Here is an 18,229-nt window from a genome sequence, read left to right on the forward strand (position 1 = left end):
TAAAATGGATTTGAGGGAGGTGGGATATGATGGTAGAGACTGGATTAATCTTGCTCAGGATAGGGATCAATGGCGGGCTTATGTGAGGGCGGCAATGAACCTCCGGGTTCCTTAAATGCCAATAAGTAAGTAACATAATCAGGAACATAAAATCCAGACGTTTGAGATGGGCAGTGCATGTAGCACGTATGAGTGGATCCAGAAATGCAAATAGACCGTTATTTCTAAGACCTGAGGGAAAAATATCTTTGGGGAGTCCGAGACGTAGATGGGAACATTATATTAAAATGGATTTGAAGGGGGTGGGATATGATTGTAGGGACTGAATTAATCTTGCTCGGGATAGGGACCGATGGCGGGCTTATGTGAGGGCGGCAATGAACCTCTTGGTTCCTTGTAATAAGTAAATTGAGGCGCGATAGCCCATGAGCAAAGGTCGACCAGCCGGCTGCTGCCTCTAGGCACTGTACAGAACTTATCAAACATCCAACCTTGATCTAGTTCGCGAGTAGCCGATGTCTACGATTGATACAGCATTGTCTTATATTCTACGGTCATTTGAACATCCGTAATTTAATCACCTGACAACGCAAGCGGAGGGGTAGCGACCATGAAGGCAGGTATCGCAAGTTTTAACACTTGGGTGGGTAGACGTGAGGTTCAGACCCCGTGACTTGGAAGCAGAAGAATTCCTTTGTGGCTGTTTGCTGTGCTTGGACTTCATTCTGCTGAAGCAGGATACTGTACGGATTCTGCCGTTGAGAAATTGCAACTCATCATTAACCTAATAACTGCAGTGGACACTTCGTCACGTGATCGCAAGAGGCGATAGCGTTTACTTACGGAGTTTTTGCAGACGTATTATGGAACTTGGTTAATGATCCACAACCTCTGATTCTCAAGTTCGTAGAGAAGCACCTGTTTCTTTTAAAGGCGTGTAATGGAAGCGATGTTGTGAAAGAAATTAAGAACAGGGTTCGAATCCTAATTACGGTGTTCAGTGGTTGTATTTCCCCCCCCCCCAAAAAAAGGCGAATTTCAAGTGAATGGTGAATTTGAAAAACGACTAAAGTCCATAGAAATAGCTTTGAGGAAATTAAAGAGAACTGTTTGTGGGCTTGCCGAACCGTATGTTAGTACAAGATAATTTTTTTATATTTAAGATATATGTAAGAGCAATACTGTTCTCCAACCAGGAGATTAACCGTGAAAGGAATGTGTTTACTATTGCGTCGTCTATTGGAGCGAAGTACAGGGACATCATTTTATTTTTACTTGCATTTTTATTGTACCTGCATTTCTGAATGTACTTCACTCTCACCCCTTCACTAATGTCCTTGCTCCCGTCAGACACACAAACTTACGGCCGCTGTTGCATTCGAAGTCTTCAAGCAATGAAGTAAACACTGCAGTGTATAGTGTGTTTCATAAATATGATTACGTTTTCTATAGAAGAAAGAACCTATATTAATAATATCGTACTAAAAAATTATGTTCAAGAAACGATAAATTCAATTTCAGAGAATATGCTTCAAAATGTTTTTAATAATATGCGTAAAGAATTGAAGCCTGCATTGTAATGAACGGCAACCATTTTCAGCAACTTGTTTAAAAATTCAGATTAGCTTATTTTGAATTGAGGTGGCTAGAAGCAAAGGAATGCTAGTGACATTTGTAATAACATGAGTTAAGTGCATCCAGTGTAAGCAAAAGTATCTAAAATTTTAGTGGCAAAGGGATATTTTAATCGCATCGCACATTAAAATTTAAATAAAAATGTCACCGATTTTACGAAAGCTTAAATATTTAAACCCCATTTTCTCAAAAGTAACTTAAGTGCACTTACAGTCCTTTACTTATGTCCCCCTCGATTTAAGTGCACTCTCTATATTGTATGTTAACATCAATAATTAATATGCTAAATAAAGTAGACATTACATAACGAACATAGCCGCCTGAAAAGTTGAGTTTTTGAAAAAAAATGTTACTACTCTACTGTATTTTGATAAATTCCGTAAAAGTGATGATCAAACTGAAAATCGTAATATCGTATTTCCCTACAACATAAATGGATATACAACTTTTCTCTCCTCCTATACCTAGTAAAATGATTTGTTTACATATTGCACTAGTAACATCAAACTCCTGCAATGGAAGGGGGCAACAGTGTTTCCGAGTATAGCCAGGTTAATGTTAAAAATGTTGGTAAAAATAAAGTGATGTCCCTGTAGATAGATAATATTACCGTTATAACGTCAATTTAAAAAACATGCGCTCTCCTGCATATGTTATTTCCTGTATGGAGGGATTAAAAGACCAAGGGATTAACCGTGATCTAATTTTGTAACTTATTATGGGTCTCTATCACCACGGCATGGCGCGTCCTCAGGTTGCGGATCGAGGAGACGGCCTCCAGATATGGAGGGTAGCAGCGAATATATTGAATAAGCAGTCGCGGACAGCCGATGAGGAGTGGTCCTCCAGCTTGGGGGTTGGTCGAAGGGCTAACAACCCATCACCGTAAAAAAACAGCTTGTTACGAATCCTCCAAATAAGCCTCGGAATGGGACTGATTCTCTGGCACGACCACAGCAAAGGAATAAGGTTTTGAGATTTGGTATTTGGAAAGGTGCTTAGGAAAATATTTGGGGCTAAGAGGGATGAAGTTACAGGAGAATGGAGAAAGTTACACAACACAGAACTGCACGCTTTGTATTCTTCACCTGAAATAATTAGGAACATTAAATCCAGGCGTTTGAGATGGGCAGGGCATGTAGCACGTATGGGCGAATCCAGAAATGCATGTAGAGTGTTAGTTGGGAGGCCGGAGGGAAAAAGACCTTTAGGGAGGCCGAAACGTAGGTGGGAAGATAATATTAAAATGGACTTGAGGGAGGTGGGATATGATGATAGAGAATGGATTAATCTTGCTCAGGATAGGGATCAATGGCGGGCTTATGTGAGGGCGGCAATGAACCTCCGGGTTCCTTAAAAGCCAGTAAGTAAGGGTAGTATAAATATGTGTATCAGTGTTATCGTTTGTGCTTTGAGAGTTAGCCAATGCAGGTACATGTACCTACGTGTGTGACCTTATGACATCTTATGGCATCAACATTCATTCATAGCATCACCCCGCTGCTTCTCATTTCCCTGAGACTTTCTCCTGGTTGGAGTACAGTACTTTTATTATTAAAATTCATGTGTTTGTATACTTCTTCAGGTGTTCACCGTTGTGGCTGAGGGGTTAGCGAGTGTAACTCCGAACCCAGCGGTCTCCAGTTCGATTCCCGGTCAAGACGAGTTGCCTGGGTGAGGTTTTTTTCGGGGTTTTCTCTCGCTCCTATGGATGAATATCAGATAACTTTATCAGGCGATTGGAACCCCATTCATCTTCGCCACTTCCTTTCCTCCCCCATCATCCTTTCCTTATCATCCCGTTTCTGGTTTTTCAGATCACTCTACCGGTGGCCTCCCGAAGATGCTGGCTCTCTCGACCGGCCTCCGTGGAATGTAGGTAAACGACGTTGGATGGCTTCTGCAATGACACCCGGGGCGGACCTACTCGGGGGAGAAGTTTCGCCTCGGACCGACAGGGGGGCCTTGGGGGAATTTGTCGAAACAGGAATGGTATATGGATTCTGTCGGCTGTAGGGACCGGTCGTTAAGGGAGTCATGTGGTTAGGGCGGTGCGCATAGGGGATCTGTGGCACGCAACTCATTCCATATCGAGGGTTAGCGCAATAGATCTCAATAGGTCGCAGTGCTGGGCCATCCGTGCTCCCCTCAGTTAAATTATAAATGAGGTAGTAGAACAAGTAGATAGCTTCAGATATCTGGGGTGTAGTATAAGCAGTAAGATGAGCTGCTGCCAGGAAGTCAATAGGAGGATAGCAATGGCAAAGGAAGCTTTTAATAGAAAAAGGAGCAATTTCTGCGGACCTCTGGAAAACTAATTACTAAGGAAGAGACTAGTGATGTGCTTTGTATGGAGCATCGCATTGTATGGGGCAGAAATATGGGTAATATGACGAAGTGAGGAGAAGCGACTAGAAGCTTTTGAAATGTGAATATGGAGAAGAATGGAGTGTGTGAAATGGACAGACAGAATAAGAAACGAAGCTGTGCTGGAAAGAGCTGGTGAAGAAAGAATGATGCTGAAACTGATTAGGAAGAGGAAAAGGAATTGGCTGGGTCACTGGCTGAGAAAAAACTGTCTACTGAAGGATGCACTGGAAGAAATGGTGAACGGGAGAAAGGTTCGGGGCAGAAGAAGATATCAGATGATAGACAACATTAAGATATATGGATCATGTGCGGAGACTAGAGAAAGGCAGAAAATAGGAAAGATTTGAGATTGCTGGGTTTACAGCGAAAGACCTGCCTTTGGACAGGTAGGGTAACTATGAATGGTCATCCTCTCCACCTCTAATCACGCTCACTGGTTCTTTACCTCAATATTGAAGCTGTGCCCTCTATGTTTTAAACACGACAAGATTGTTGACGGAAAAAGTGAATAGTGGAGTGTAGTTGCTTTTTCCTTATGATTATGCAGTGTGTGTTATTTCTTTCGTACCGGAAGCAGAGTCCGCGGCAGCGTATAATGTGGGGGCTACGGGCCTGGCCACGCGACGGCCCGTCTATCTGATAGCGACGCTCAGCGCCGTCTGATTGTAGGCCGCCGAAGAGGGCGTCGCGGTGGCGGATTAGGGAGGAGAGACGGCCCTCCCCCACTCGACACACACTCACAGACCCACATCCACGGCGTCGCCGCGCATGAGCCCTTGTGCCCTGGCGTCGCTGCGAAGGAGATCAGAGGGAGGGGAGATAAAGCTGTCTTACTTTGTCTCTGCACATCCGTGGAAGATTTTAACTACGATTCTTGCGCATAATTGTGCAATTTACAGCCTCTCGCTACACTGCTCTCAAGTTCGGTATAACTGTAGGTTTGTTTCTAGGATAGCCGGGTTTGTTCCTACGGAAGAAGAAAATTCAGCCCTTACTATAGACTTGTTCTTGATAAAAGGTTGACGGTTCGATTTCCAGAATGGTATTTTAGTCTTAAGTTCTTAATCTGCGGACGAACTGAGAGACTAGTTTTTTATAAATAGGCTATACAGAAGAACCCCGATTATCCGTCACCCTATTAACCGATTGGTGGATTAACAGTCTGTCTTTCTCTTGCTTTTTTTCTGCAGAAATATATCGTCGTGTGAATGCAAGAACTAGGTAACTCTAAATTTGCGTTTTTTAGTTACCTTTTTTGTAGCATAGCAAAAATCGCACAAAATGTAATGCAAGAACTTGGTAACTGATCGAACGATACCAGCAACATCTATTTTCCAATATAACAAATAGGTAAATGAAAACGAGACATATTTCTTAGTGCAATAAATAAGTAAATAGGCGATGTCACAAAATATGGCAAATCAAGTTACCTAGTTCTTGCATTCACACTACGATATGAAGTACTGTACATTGTACTAGCACATTTTTTTTTATAGAGTGTGTTATTACAACTCTTTTCCCTTACACAGTATGGACTATTATTCGAATTGTCGTACTGTATAACTTCTATATGAAATGTTTTCTACGGGTGTCAAAAAAAAACACTCATTGTGCTAAGAATCGAAAAATAATTGAGTGATCTGGGGAAAGATAAACCGTGGCTCATCTTGCATCAGAATACGAGATCGGAGTGTAGAAAGTATTTAAATCTACAACACGAGACCTTCAATACTGATATCTTTCCACAGACAGCCATTGCAAGAAGTTTTCTTGGTCCTTAAAAACCCGTCGTTGATAACCAGAGTTAAATTAGTGAACTTCTGATCCGCTATCTAGCATATTAAACGCAACAGCTGCAAAACCACGGAGGTAATTACAAAAGTGTAAATATTATTCACTAAATTTACGAAAATCTTTTATGGTGCGGTTTACCCTACTTTTTCGATTAACAGTTCAGCCCGACCCCTTCATTACCACGGATAATAGAGGTCCTACTGTATTAGATTAAAAACTATCGAATCTTGTTATTGGAGTATTATTGTGATGTACCGAAGTACATAGGATATTTCCGTGCTTGAATTCTGCATTACCATATGATGAAGGATGGATGGAGCGGAAAAAATTTCTCTCCGGCACCGGGACTCGTACCCGGGTTTTCAGCTCTACGTGCTGACGCTTTATCCACTAAGCCACACCAGATTCCAGTTCCGATGCCGGATTGAATCCTCTCAGTTTAAGTTCCACCTCTCAGTTTCCCTTTAGTGGCCAACCCTCATGCACTATCACAGATGTGTGACAGTGGCACAATGTCCAACACACTATGTGCAGAGGTGCATTCATTATGAGTGACTAAGTATGTATGTATTTATTTACACTGCAAGTGGGCAAGCACCCGATGGCAGTGGTATACACAATACAAACAATACACAATAAAATTGCAATACACAATACAATTATACAATACATACAATACACAATACAATTATACAATACACAATGCAATTTAACACAATAATTACAATTAATAATAAAACATGAAATACCTAATTTTACAATACAACCGACATATGTATAGGCCCTACATAAGTTTCAATAGTTTTTCACTTTACTCTCATCTCACTCACTGTAGTGGCACTATGACGCATTTCACTGACACTTTAGCACACATTTCACTGACACTCTATAACACATTTCACTGATACTATAGAACACATTTCTTTGACGCTATAAATTATCACTGATCGGAACTATTCACTGCACTGTAAAACCATAACTTCACTGACTCACCTCGCTTCACTGATACAATAGTTCAAATAAGTCAAATAATTACATCCTTATGCATACTTATAAACAGATCTACATTTAAGCTACACATTTCTAGTCTAAGGCCCTCTTACACGCTATTTTTAAATAATTTACAATTAAAATCAAGGAAGTAACTCGTCAGGCTAAATAAATACATGTCACCTTAAAAAATTAAATGTTAAATGTCACCTTAATTTTAATCTACACTTTATACACAACTTTTTAAGTTATTCTTGAATCTCCTTAAGGAAGGACAGCCCTCAAAGACCGCTGCAGGTAGGTCATTCCAATGATTTATAGTTCTATTTAAAAATGAGAATTTACCTACATCCGTTTTCTGTTTCCTACATTTGATTTTAAAATCATGATCGTTCCTACCATAGTACGTTGGCTTTTCTAACCGAGCCGTTATGTCTACCCATGCTTTCTGATCTAGATGTGCTCTATACAATGATGTTATTCTAGTTTTCCTACGTCTGTTTTCCAAAGTTTCCCATTTAAGTTCTTTTATCGTATCATTTCCATCTTCTCTTTTACCTTTAACAAATTTAGCTGCCCTATAATGGATTCTTTCTAAGGAATTTATCTGATATATTCTATAGGGATCCCAACATATAGTTCCGTATTCCATTAATGGTCGCACTAACGTTAGATATGCTATTTCCCTCGATTTGGGGCTAGCCTTTCTCAAGATTCTCATAATAAAGTGAAGTGCCCTCCATGCTTTACCCGTAACATTATCAACACGCTCTCCCCAAGAAAGTTTGGAGTTTAAGTGGCCGGGATCCGACGGATTGAGCGCCGTCTTAAACCATAAAGTGATTATTTAGTACGCATATCATATTACTGTGATGTAGCGAAGTACGTACGATATTTCCGTGCAGGAAACTGCGCTTATCAGATTAACAATTTCTTTTACAAATATCCCGACAAGAATGCTTATCACAAGACTTTGAGACACAGAAAACCTTCACCATTCTGTAACACATCGAGTTGAGTATTCATTTCTCTCGTATCGTTTTAGCATTATATTGCTTTATTGAAGAGAATGCAGATGCCATAAGTTGGTCATTTTTATGTGTGTCTGTAAATCTCTAAAAGCTCTCACAGAAGTTAACCGACTTTGATAAAAACTTAGCGTATAAATATGATAATGGGTTATGGCGTTTCAGCATACAAGTCATCAAATGAGAAAATTCGGGCCTTAAAAATTACAAAATTTGGGAAACAGCATGTCGGATTCAAAATCTTCATTTTGAATTGTAAAATAATTAATAAAGTGTGTAATCTTTACCCCATTATTTCTTTTCCTCGTCTTTACCCTATCATTTCTTCACTTATCTTCAAAATACTTTTCCTTATCTTCTACTCATCTTCACTCAACTATTTTTCCGCTTCATATTTATAATATATAATAATAATAATAATAATAATAATAATAATAATAATAATAATAATAATAATCCATGTATTGTGGGTCCCTATCACCACGGCATGGCGCGTCCTCAGGTTGCGGATCGAGGAGACGGCCTCCAGATATGGAGGGTAGCTGCGAATATATTGAATAAGCAGTCGCGGACAGCCTATGAGGGGTGGTCCTCCAGCTTGGGGGTTGGGCGAAGGGCTAACAACCCATCACCGTAAAAACAGCTTGTTACGAATCCTTCAAATAAGCCTCGGAATGGGACTGATTCTCTGGCACGACCACAGCAAAGGAATAAGATTTTGAGATTGGTACTTGTTGGAAATTTATCTTTTGAAGAGGTGGAGAAGTTCAAATATCTTGGAGAAACAGTAACAAATATAAATGATACTCGGGAGCAAATTAAACACAGAATAAATATGGGAAATGCCTGTTATTATTCGGTTGAAATGCTTTTATATCCAGTCTGCTGTCAAAAAATCTGAAAGTTAGAATTTATAAAACAGTTATATTACCGGTTGTTCTTTATGGTTGTGAAACTTGGACTCTCACTTTGAGAGAGGAACATAGGTTAAGAGTGTTTGAGAATAAGCTGCTTAGGAAAATATTTGGGGCTAAAAGGGATGAAGTTACAGGAGAATGGAGAAAATTACACGACACAGAACTGCACACATTGTATTCTTCACCTGACATAATTAGGAACATTAAATCCAGATGTATGAGATGGGCAGGGCATGTAGCACGTATGGGCGAATCCAGAAATGCATATAGAGTGTTAGTTGGGAAGCCGGAGGGAAAAAGACCTTTAGGAAGACCGAGACGTAGATGGGAAGGTAATATTTAAATGGATTTGAGGGAGGTGGGATATAATGATAGAGAATGGATTAATCTTGCTCAGGTTAGGGACAGATGACGGGCTTATGTGAGGGCGGCAATGAACCTCCGGGTTCCTTAAAAGCCAGTAAGTAAGTAAGTAAGTAAGTAGTAATAATAATAATAATAATAATAATAATAATAATAGTCAACTGTCCGAAGACAAGTTAGAACCTCATACGTTACACTAATAAGCATTAGTCATAAGACAACTATACCAGGAGATAATGGGGTAGGGTGGCCAGTTCCTTTCTCCCTCCATTGCATACAATCGCCAATTAGCTACATATTCTACTAATCAGGCTTCAGACGCATACAAACAATTGTTCTTCCTCTGACACATATCGTCAAGTGAAATATACTGCCTGATAATAGATGTACAGGGATATCATTTTATTTTTACTTCAATTTTTATTGTACCTGAGTTTTTGAGTGCACTTCATTCCCACCCCTTCTACTAATGAAGTTCAACCGTCCTCCACACAGATCCAAGACCGCATATACAGTCATAGTAGCCTTACGGTCATAGTAAACAGTACGTTTCAAAAATATGTTTGCGTTTTCCATGACGAAAGAGCTTTCAATATTGTTTCATTTTCGCACAGGTACTGTCGTAGATTTGCCTACGTCGCATTCCGGTTTTCCCCACCAGCTTTTATTCGCCTCTCTGTAAAGGCTAGTGGCTGGGCTGTCTTAGCTCTTTTCTGAGAACATTAATTTCTATTAGGAATTGGACGTCTATGTAATATTATACAACTGTTTAAAATAACTGAAATAAAAGGGCCTCGTTAAGTAATTAACTGTGACGTGATTTCCCCCCTTTCTACGATCCTGCGACATAACCACTTGGACGGACAGTAGATAGCATGTCTGAGTAATTTTATCTTTTCGGATCGGGCAGGAGTGAAGATTGAGTTTACAGTACGTAAGATACACTTTTACAGAGTAGGTACAGAATTATTTCAACATGAGTTACTAGTACGAAGGACGAAACTGGTAATTGGAATTACACACATTAGAACTGAAGCCTGTATCGAAATGACGGCAACCATTTTGAAAAATGTGTTTAAATATCCATATTATGTTTATTTTTCAATTTAACTTCATTCTCTATATTGTACGCTAATGTGCTGTAGATAGTATAATATAGGGCTACACTGCATGGGTACTCAGTTCGTGAGTAAAAGCAATCTTAATACTGTACTATATTTTGATTAAACAAAAACCTAATGAAAATTATCAAACTCAAAAGCGTGATATTTCCTAGTTTCCGCAAATGGATGAACTACTTTTCTTCCCTCCTATATCTAGTAAAGTGATTTGTTTGTATATTACGCCAGTATCATCGAACTCCAGTCGTGGAAGGGAGTAGCAACCGTTGATCCAAAGGTATAGCCAGGTTAATATTAGAAATGTTAGTGAAAATAAAATGATGTCCCTGTACTTACATATCAGCCAAAACCTTAATCAGAGGAATAATAATAATAATAATAATAATAATAATAATAATAATAATAATAATAATAATAATAATAAATTTCAGTGAAGGATTTAATCCTTGGTCCACACCACCTCTGCAAATATTTCGCATACGAAAATTAACATTTTTTAACAACTCGTAAGATTTCCTGATTATGTGGGCGGCAGTTTGAGACAACACTAGACAAGTAAGAGAAAGGAACAAACAATTACAGTATTCTGCGTGCAAAGAAAATAAATTTACATTTTTTTGTTAATGGGAATCGTATTACGAGAGTGACACTAAACATTTCTGCAAAACTGATACAGTGTGTATTGCAATAAACTAGATTGTCTTTTGTTTGATAATGAATATAATCCAATTTCCAAGACAACTGCTCTTTACAAATCTAAAAGAAAAGATTTCCTATTTTAGTTGCTAGATATTTTTGACGTTAATAATATATAAAATTACAGGATTCAATTTTGAATTTCAAACATGGACATACTTATATCAAGGACGATTTCCGATAAGTGTCGACCTACTCAAAAGACCAGTGACAGAAATATCGAAGCTGTTCTTTAAATGATGAAGATTATAATCAAATCACCTACATCGAGATTCGGGCATCTTTGAGGATAGTTATGAGTACAACACAAAAGACTCTCCATAATCATCTTGCTGTGAAAAGCTGTGGACTTGGTGGATTCCAGATAAATTGATAGAACCCGAGAAACAAACACTTGTTGATTGGTGCACGGATATGCTTCAGAAATCCAATCGAGGCCGGTCATATTCTGTTATTGATATCATAACAGGTGGCGTAACATGGATTAACAATTATAAGCCAGAAAAATAAACTGCAATCGGCACATAGGATTTATCCAGATGAAGATAAGCCAGCGAAAATCGAAAGAAGCCGAAGCACTGGCAATAAGATGTGCGGCTCGCGACAGGATCATCTTGGCTGTCTGCACATGCGCGGACTTGATTACTACAAACTTAACCTAACCTAACCTAACCTAACCTAACCTAACCTAACCTAACCTAACCTAACCTAACCTAACCTAACCTAACCTAACCTTCACTAATGCAAGATGTGTAACTGGAGCACGAAGGGAACTTCATGATTTGATCTGGAATGTACACACGAAAAAAAGCACTGTAAGGATCACGCTGACACTGAACGAGAGATCTGCACATGCGCCACAGCCAAACTGTTCCTGTCGCGAGCCTCTCCTGCAAAAAGTTGGTTGACTTATTTTATCATCGCTCTGGTCCAGTTATCTCAGTTGCATTGGATGTTCGTCGTACGGGTAATGAGGAGTACCATAACACCATTTATTTACCGACAGACACATGGACATTTTGGTAACTTCAAATGTGAAATTAATGACTCACTTACCCTACAGTCCTGATCTGGTCCATGCAACTTCTTCTTGTTCCCAACCATCAAGAAGAAAATGCGCGGATTGTTCTTTAACAATACTGAAGTTGCCATTAAGGCCTTCAACGAACAGGTGTCTAAGCTTTTCTAGAAAAGTGGGTGCAGTGCCTAGATGACTGATTCCATCGTATAGATTTAATGGGGAATAATTTGAAAAGCAATAAAGTCGAAAGCAGAAATAATTTGCTGCTATACATAACAATTTGTAAGCCAACTGTGTAGCTCAGTCAGCTAAAGAGCTTGCCTGCCGATCCGGAGTTACTCTCGGGCGTGGCTTCGATTCTCGCTTGGGCTGAGTACCTGTTTGGGATTTTTCCGAGGTTTTCCCAAACTTAAGGAGATACTCCACTGAAAATCATGAAAATTTTCCAAAATATTTTTATTGACTATTTCACTTCTTCAGAATGTATATTTTCATACTCCAAATGGATTTAGTTCAATTCCGATTATAAAATATATGTGCCAACATTTTTTAATTAAGGAAAAAGAACTGTCAGAATTATTTTTTAATTAAAGAATTCTTTTTTTTACAAATTTCTGGTTACAGATATAGTAAGTTTTTGTTTTAAAGTTGGCTCCCTGAAGTTACAAGATGAATGTAGCGGAGTAGAATTTTAATAGGCATGTATTACATAAATATTAATTTTACATTCAAATTTATATTTCTTGTTTCAACACCAACTTTTTATGCAAAATATTAATCAATCTGTATGAACTTGTACTGCAAGTATTTTTAAGATAGCTGCATGTTTCTATGCATTCATTTTGTAAGAAATGCTGCTAGTTTATTTTATTAATATTTTTTTCACGAATTATAGAAAAAAATAACATTTTCAAAGTTTCAAAAAAATGTTTGATAACGAATAAATGAGATATTTCCTAAAATTAATACATAGAAATGTTTGTCTATGTCTTGTGAATGTAACCAAAATTTGAAGCTTCTACTAAAAAGTTGTGTTTGAAAATATTTCTAAAATAAATAGGAAACAAATTTAAGAAGCCAAAAATATTTGGGAGTTCATAATTTGAATTTTGTTAGTCCTGTACATAGTAAACATGCTCTCAAAATTTGGTTGAAGAAAATGACTACGAAAATAGTTGTCATTTTTAGTGGAGTGTTTCTTTAAGGCGAATATCAGGTAATCTATGGCGAATGTTGGGCTTCATCTCGGCACATACCATCTCGCTATCACCAATCCCATTGAAAATAGTTTTTCACAAACGTAAGTCGTAGCGAACATGGCTTCAACAGAGCAAGCGAAAGAACGAAGCTTCGGATATTAATTTGTTGGCAAAAATGTGAAAAGTTCAACATTTGTCAAGTCCTTACATCTATCTTGCATTTAACATTACATAAATCTGTGAGTTTAAATTGAAGATCTAACCGCATTATTCGTACATTTGCCGATACCACTTAGTCTAAAAAAGAATCTTATTCAGACGCTTGTAATGCCCCATTTTGATTATTGCGATTCCTTACTAACTAATGTAAGTTCACTCTTAGCTGAGAGACTACAACGTGTTCATAATGTGTGCATACGATTCATCTGCAATACTCGTAAATTTGACCATATAACACCTTTCCTCCAGTTACTTTCATGGGTGCGTCTGAAGGAACGAAGAACAATACATTCACTGTCTCTTCTATTTAGGATCATGCATACTTCTACTCCGAATTATCTCTTATCGCGCTTTCAATTTCTTACAACTCTTCGAAACCGACTTCAAGCACTTCTTTCTATCCCTCATCATAGAACGTCTCTATACTCATCCTCCTACACTGTAGAAATACCTCGTCTCTGGAATTCGCTACCTAATGATGTCAGGGACTGCCGGACTTTATCACAATTCAAAATTAAATTGGAAAATTTTGTCTTGTTTAATGCTTTTTAGATATTGCTAGAAGTGTTGATTTGTGTTTTTTTTTTACTCAAGATTAAAATCGCAAGTTTCTTGTTTATGTTAGTTAATTAGGATACAATTAATTATACTTAATCACTCATTTAAAGTTTGTGCGACTGCAACCTGTGTATATTTTTGTGTGACTTTACTTCGTTTATAGTGTTTTTTTTTCCCCTTTTTTATTTCTGTTATTGTATTTGTATTCCTGGTGTTGTGGAAGAGAAGGCCTGATGGCCTTAACTACACCAGAATAAATAAATAAATAAATAAAAGGTCGACGTACAGAGATAATAATAATAATAATAATAATAATAATAATAATAATAATAATAATAATAATAATAATAATATTGGCAGCAAAAAAATGCGTCCTCCCATCCTAATTGAAACTTTCGTTTTTGTAGAGGTACATGGTTTCGAGACAGACATTGCGATGCTACGCCACTTGCAGGTCAGAGACAAATACAAATGGAACGGAGTTTGACTACAGTGAGTGAGAGGATGGGGTTTGGGGGAGGTAGGAAGCAAGAGAAATGCATAGCTATCATTGCGAGCCACAATGTGCCCGCGAGTCACACTTTCACTACGGCTGATATAGAGTGTTAGTTGGAAGACCTGAGGGGAAAAGACCTAGGCGTAAATGGGAGGATAATACTAAAATAAGTTTGAGGGAGGTGGGATATGATGGTAGGGATTGGATTAATCTCGTTCAGGATAGGGACCGATGGCGGGCTTATGTGAGGGCGGCAATGAACCAACAGGTTCCTTAAAAGCCATTTGTAATAATAATTATTTATTTATATTTGTATAATTGTAATTATTTTTTACCATCGAATAAAGAAAATCTAAATATTCAGCTATGTTCTTCACTAGTTTTCAAGAAGCAAAGAAAAATGTGGTATAGGGTACAAAAGGGACTCGTCCAGCTTGTCGAGGGTTAAAGGTGTTTCGGTTGTTGCTTATATTGCAACTGACATTTCACCCCTTTGATTTGATTACCTGGTTGGGTTTTTCCGAGGCTTTCCCCAACCAAAAGGCAAATGCCGGGTAATCTTTTGGCGAATCCTCGGACCTCACCTCATCATTGTAGAAAATTGCTAAATTGTAAAATATTGTAAAAATTTGTAAAACTTGTAATTATAATATTGTAAAATTTTGACTTGTTCCACATCTCAAAGCTTCATTGCTCATGTACATGGATGGGAAACTCGTGCTCCCAAAGTGCTAAAAAACCTTGAAAGAGAGAAAGACAGACGTAGCCAGCCGCAGCAGTTACAAGTTGTTTGTAGTTTCGCTGCAAAAGCAGTTCACTGCCACGGTGCGCTCTGGCGGCTCATGTAGGTGATCGTGATATCTATTCCCTGATTTGAATTTCAGAATGACGCATGGTACAATTATAGTAATTTTAGACAGACTATACCTGAACACATAACAAAAGTATATTATTTTCTAGCTCTGTAAATTAGTTTAGTACTGGAAACACAAACTGAATACAACCTTTTCAAGGTACAACAAATATAATTGCAACACTTATTTATTATTACACTATTTGTTAATATTTCTTATCATATGTCTTATTTGAAACGTAGAGCGCTAGAATTTACAAGTCTTTATACATTAAAGAATATCCCTCTGTTCTCAGAAAGTCTGTATTCGCAAACAATAACAAATTCAAGGAAGTATTTTTTACATGTCACGGCAGATGAAATAAGCTTACTTCTGAGCTCTTTCTTTACTTTGAGAGCTTTTACACTTCTTTCTTGTATTAAACTCTGCCTCAAGCACATACAGTATATATGAAAGCAAAGAGTATATTTGGAAATTCTACTTAGGCAACATTACGAACAGTTCGATTCCTGATTTTGCTAGAATCTGAGTGGTGTGCTGTTCTGTAGATTTATTAATTCAAGCTATAAATTTTCAGGAATTTCTATCGGCGTAAGCCGAAAAGATTTCAGAAAAATTTCGATTCCTTGTCAATTGTCACTGTTTCTACAAACTTAGCAGTGAATTCTGCTGTAGGTCTTGAATTAGGGTCTTATATTTGATAAGATTTTCTTATCACTCTTCAAGATAGTTTATAGTCAAAGAAAGTGAAGTTGTCTATGTTCTACATGATACTGCCACATTTCAAATTTATCCATAAATGTTCTTAGTTAGTCTATTATATGTCTTGCAATTCTGTAACTCGCACGCACAACGTGCTAATGATATTTGATATCAGTCTCACCTTGTTGATATCCCATTTTTACCTTTAGCTGTTCTAAAGCAGATGCAGACAGTATTTCTTTACTAAAACCTTCACTGTTTATTTGTAACATAAAATGTCATGCGTAAGAAAGTGTAGTAGAATACAAGCTTTACCTCTCTTCTTAATAAAAAAATTCTCTTTTTACTCGTAACTAAAGGGAAATGATCTGGGAATTATATTGTTTTTCACTTAAAACGAGCCGCCACTGACTGCAGACGCGATCGAACTTGTGTCTTGAAAGAACCGCACACAGAAGTACAGAATCCGTTCTACCTGCATTGAGATTGTGTTGACACTTTGAGAGCACGAGTTGCCCACCCAAGCTCATGTAAGATCTATGGAATATAATAAATGAATGAATGAATAATATCAGTGTTCAAACAAATGTAACTTATTCATCTTTCTAGCCTCGATAGCTTCAAATGGGCCTTGACTTAATTGATTCGTGAACTTGACAATGGACGGACGCATGCTTAGACTACCTGAGACACACAACAAAATCTGCTGTGTCCTAGGCGAGATTAGAACCCAAGACTGCGCCCTACACGTATCCTAGCATTGAAATCGTGTTCTAATTCTGGTCAGAGCGTGTTTAACTCTAAGAGCAACAGCATTAATCCCGCATATAAAACTTATTCTGCAATTTCGCGTATTTTCTCGGTTGCATTTGGTTTTATTCTGGATGTCTCTCGTATTGGGGTCCGCGAAAGGGTGTATAGGAAAGAGAGGACGATGAAAGAGGGGAACGGTAGAAGTTAGGGGAGAGAGAGAGGGGAGCGGGAGGATACCGCGGGAGAAAGATGCTCCAAACACACACATACCCACACACTCACAACAAACTATTCTGTTCTATAGCAAAACGTTTTGAAAGGGCGATCTTACCAGCACGTGGTGACATTCATGTTGTTGTTATTGTTGTTCGTTGTGCCACCCGCAAGAGTACGCAGTTCACCCAGCAATGTGGTCAGAGTGATTATTTAACTGTGCCGATGTCTTCAACTGCGTGTGGTGTTACTACGTTTGCCTGTGAGTTTTTAACATCCTTTAGTGACAGCTCAGATAGTCCTCTGTCTTTTTTTTATTACCATAGAAACGAAATAAGTGAGCGTTGCATCTTGGTCAAACACCTGTCTGTCTAAGATTAATTCTGCGTCAACTGGAAAATAGTGTTTGCAACATTGGTACGATTGTTTTTATTCACTATTTTTTGTGTCAGTGTTGTGTTCAGACAGTAGTTAACATTTTAATTAGTTTTTATTTTATTCGATCAATTTTTTTTCTACCCTCCGCTGTGAATTAATTGTCAGCGTTTTAGCTACAAGTCGGGGGAACCAGGGTTCGATTTCTGTAAAGGAAGCGGAGTTTATTTCCTTACCATTCGAACCAACCTTGTTTTGTGATTTGCTGTGTTATCTTAAAGCAGTACTTGCGTCACGATGACCACATCAGCGGAGAGTCACCTATTAGTGAATGTTAAGTGATAGTTCAAAATTCAGATGTGGGTGGAACTAGTAAAAAGTTTCGAATCCATGACAAAGTCATAATGGAAACCGGGGAGGAAATTTCCCATAAATTTAGTTCCTCTGCCAAATATTTTAGTTCCATTTTAAGGTAGCCTACTAGAACTACTAATAAGTTAGAACAAGTTAAGCTTTTTATAACAGAAAAAAGGAATTAGGATTTAACCAAATTCTTTCTTACTCAAGTTGACTGTAGAGAAAAACAATATTGGTCAATGGAAGTAATAGTGACATACGTAATGATCTCTCCACTTTAAAAACGATGTACGGCAATTGAGTATAAAGTAACCATTAATTCAATTATTTTTAATGTAAAATTGTAAAGCTACTATGAAATGGATGGAATTAAAAATAATAGACCAACCGACAATTTGAAAAAAAAAAAAAGAGATATTTACACATATGTTGATGGAAGGCTAATTTAACTCGGAAAAAATCAAGAATGCTATATCTGAATTTTACTGCTATTTAGCCTATAAGCAAAAATTAGTTTATTGCATAAAATTAATTTATTTATTCTGCTTTTAAATATTAATTCAACTGC

This window comes from Periplaneta americana, chromosome 15 (genome assembly GCF_040183065.1).
Source record: "Periplaneta americana isolate PAMFEO1 chromosome 15, P.americana_PAMFEO1_priV1, whole genome shotgun sequence".
NCBI classification, from domain to species: Eukaryota; Metazoa; Arthropoda; class Insecta; order Blattodea; family Blattidae; genus Periplaneta; species Periplaneta americana.